Below are 3,789 nucleotides of genomic sequence, written 5' to 3'. Positions count from 1 at the left end.
GTACAATTTCACAATGTTTCAGTTTAGGTTATTACACTCATTCGGGCTGCATGGATCACATATGTAGCATTAAGGGCTGAGCCTGGGCACATTACTGTTTTTTGTTTGCTTTTTCTCTTGATGTACACACACACAGACTGATTGTCTAATAAGAGCCGTTTGTCCAAAGGAATGTTTGTAGCTTTCCAGAGGTTTTTTAAGGTAGTTCCACACACCTCAATGGGGTAAAGTTTCCATGGTTGACCGTGCAAGTGTACTTTTGCACTGGGGGATGTTCTCATCAATATCCATTTGTATATGCTTTATGTTACTGGGGCATTGGCTTCATGTGTTACTGGCAGCAGATTCTACTGCCTCAAGAATAATGCCTTACGTGTGGGGTTAAAATATGTGATCTGGATTGTTTGTGGCCTGGAAATGCCTGCTAATCGTTATTGGATTCTTGCATGTCTAAATAGATGGAAGGTGCACGTAGCTTGCTTGCAGGAAGCAAACATGATGGCGAGTGCAGTGGCAACTCCTCCACAATGACGGAGGAGCGTTGCCCCCTGCCTAGTGCAGAGCCAGAAAAGGAAAAATAAATCCATGCTCTAGTATATATATTTTTTTCTTTGCCAGATTGTGTATGGAGGGGGAGGAGGGGTGCTTGTGCTCTCCTTAGTCCCTAAGTGTTCATGTGTGTTTGGCCGGCTGTCTCAGGCTGATAAAAACACATATGCAGAGGTAGGTTTCTCCAGCCCGGCTACATTCAGCAGCCGGGCTGGGAAAACCCCCACAGACTCCCTGTTTTCAGTAAGGCGTCTTTTGCGCCCACTCAGACCAATCCTTATGATACTCTGCAGCACAGGGAATGGCAGCGAGTCTGTCCCAGGGGCTACTGAGACCCAGGAAATGGCTACCAGGAGCAACAAGACACAGGAGTCGGCTTCAAGTATGTTTTTAAAAACTCCCCTCTCCCACCCCACTACCCTTTGTTACTGGCAGCCGCCACCTGGCGAGTGAACTAGAGAAGCTGCATAGAAAATGGAGGGACCAAGTTTATGTTATGTAAAACAACAGAGGCCCCCTGGTGCAAATAGCAATCCTGGGTCAGGGTAGAAAGTATATGTGAACAAGAATTCCCAGGCATGCACATTAGTAACTAGCGTGTACAAATGCAGATACGGGTATCTACAAGAACATTGGACAACTGCTTTCGCTGATAAACTTAGTTTTAATTTCTTTTAGGTTTACATAAAATATCATACGGTAAAAATGTATTACAATGTTCAGGGAAATGCAAACTTCATTGTAAATATACATAATTTCTCATGTTTAAAATTTCATTAAACAATATAAAAAGAGATGGTTTTCTGTCGACACGTTTCGACACGTGAACTGTGTCTTCTTCAGGACTGTACCATCGGTATTCTGTAAAATGATAGTTGTAAACATATTTACTTTTTGGTTCTTTTAGTGGTGAAGCAGTATTCAATCATTCATTTCATATTAATAGTACCGCTAGTGAATCTTTCATATAAACTGATGTACCGCATAATTTCCATTGCGTGCTCACAGATTGACTATGAACCCATTATATGCATTTATTACATATAGTATCATAACATAGAGTTCTTGAAGTAGAACATAAACATGCTTCATGGCTCATCACCCTATCCACATTTATCATATACCATCATGATTTCTTTATTTATTCTGTTGATGAGGATTAGAAGTAAGCTTTTATAAAAATAAAGAGCTGGCATAGGTGTGTACTGTGCTGTACATATAGTGCATGTAAAAAAGGGAGTGGGAGGGAATACCCATTGAGCATGGTGGAATATTTACATTACCAAAGTTAGCAGCGGTGCATTTCCCTATGGAAAGCGGAATCTGGCTTTGCCTAGCCTACTATACGCGCTAATCTAATAGGGGGGATTCGCTGATGGGCAATGGATCTTACACTAACGCATTACCTGGGTCAAGGGGATAGTTCAAGCGTGTAGATATTGACCTGCCCATATTCCTATATGAGTGACAAACAGACCAGAGGCCACATTACTTGCAAATATATATAGCGATGCTGTATCCTTGCCTTGTCTGAGGTTGCCAGTTTCTATAGTTTATATTCCATAGTCACATATTCAAAAAACTCTCACCTTCTAGTGTGATAACGACTAACGTGGATATAATGTTGAAGTCTTGTTTTAAAAGCGGACAGAAACTGTGGGACCATTCAGGTCACGGTGAAACTCAGTATCTAAAAATGGTATATAAAAGAAGTGTGTCATATTGTGTACCTACTTTAATTAAATGACACGAATGCGCTGCATCACAGCAATGATATATTTACCTTAAGGCTGATTTCTCGTGCCTAGTAGGAAGTGTCCCGCGTTTGGCCGCATACACTGTCAATTACTCAATAAACAATCCTCGTTCAGTACGCGATGTAGAAAGAGCCTGACACTGCCCCTAAGGTCAAGAATAATGGCTGTTATAGCGTGTGTAGTTTATTCCCCCAGGTTTAAAATTACAAAGATTTATAGTTCTTACCGAGTGGGCTTTATTATCCAGTTTAATTCCAGAAATAGGTATAACGTACGGATGAACAGGGGAACAGCCGGGCTTAAGGAAATGAGATACTCATGAGTCACGCGGCGGCACCGGTGAAGGGAAACTCTGTGGTAAAAGGGACAGCTTTTAAACTTAAATAACTTTAACATATCCCCTTTCTTTATTCAGTACTAGGCGCGAGCAGTGTGTAAATATTTCTTACCGGCAGACTCTCTTAGCTTGAGTTGAGTTTCTCACGAGCAGAGCAGTGTGAGGACTGATTGAGGTATCGTTATCTGTATCAACAATACAAGGGAGAGGATTGAAGGAAACGATTGCACATACGGGTAGGCGAGCTAATCTCTTTTTAGTGAAAAAAATTCAGGCTAGTTTTAAATTCCTGCTCTTACCGATATATTTGGCGTGGAGACCGCGTTTGTCGTCTTCCTTCGTTTGATTAAGGTTTAAATGTGTTGGCTGCCGGGCCTTTTATATAACCGGTCTGGCTATTGGTGGATACGGCCCGTTTTTCTTAAAGGAGTACTGCGTTCTCAGCATATATATTATCACTAGCTGGGAGGCGTTCTATTTCAATCATAACCTTCTTGGCTACTTACACATTTGTAAGGTATTAATTTGTTTTTCCTACATGAGTGCAGCGTTGTATATCAGACCATTTAGGAGGTATGCTTAATTTATTTCCTTCAATCCTTCTGACATCGCGATCTTTCTAGAGTATGAAAGGGGGCCTATATGTATTCATTTAATCCACAATATGGGGTAGACCTAGTTTATGTTACAGTTATTTTGGCATAACGTTAATGGGTGCTGATCTGGTTGTCGCCAGAAGTTCCCTACCAAATGCAGAGTGTGGTTGTTGATTTTAAGAGTAGAATCATAATATTGGTGGATGACATTGATATTGGTGAGCATCTTCTCCCTAAATGTGAGTCAAGTTTGCTTCCTGCACGATTTGCACCATCACCTGTTCAAAATACTTGTAGGGAAGTGCCTGCTAGGGCTTGACTATAATATGATGAATGATATGCAGAGAGGCCTCTCTGCCACAGGGCTCTTGTGTTGCACGACTGGGTCAGCGTTTTGGGGTCTGGCACAGACAGTGGAGCCTATTGGAGACCTGGATGACCTTCATCCAAAGGCAGTTGACTAATCCTTTTTTCACCATTGCATAATATATTTTCTCACTTGGACATGTTCTTAAGCCAGATAGGCTGCTCACATGGAGTTAAAGTCAAT

General features: G+C 41.5%; 1 long non-coding RNA gene across 2 annotated transcripts; it reads right to left on the bottom strand.

Annotated features, from left to right (window-relative positions):
• Nucleotides 1–1,201: 1,201 nt before the first annotated feature.
• Nucleotides 1,202–2,984, bottom strand: LOC144771743 (uncharacterized). 2 transcript variants are annotated; one of them, XR_013599458.1, is made up of 4 exons: nt 2,943–2,984; nt 2,756–2,828; nt 2,533–2,676; nt 1,202–1,410 (listed from the first exon to the last, which is right to left on the bottom strand). It is a non-coding gene; the product is annotated as an uncharacterized LOC144771743 (long non-coding RNA). The 2 variants fall into 2 exon arrangements; XR_013599457.1 differs by having other exon boundaries at nt 2,533–2,658; nt 2,943–2,973.
• Nucleotides 2,985–3,789: the final 805 nt, after the last annotated feature.

The sequence above is a fragment of the Lissotriton helveticus genome, chromosome 8, assembly GCF_964261635.1.
Source record: "Lissotriton helveticus chromosome 8, aLisHel1.1, whole genome shotgun sequence".
Classification (NCBI taxonomy): domain Eukaryota; kingdom Metazoa; phylum Chordata; class Amphibia; order Caudata; family Salamandridae; genus Lissotriton; species Lissotriton helveticus.
The sequence above is the reverse complement of the archived record's forward strand: the minus strand, read 5'-3'. Positions and strand labels throughout refer to the sequence as shown.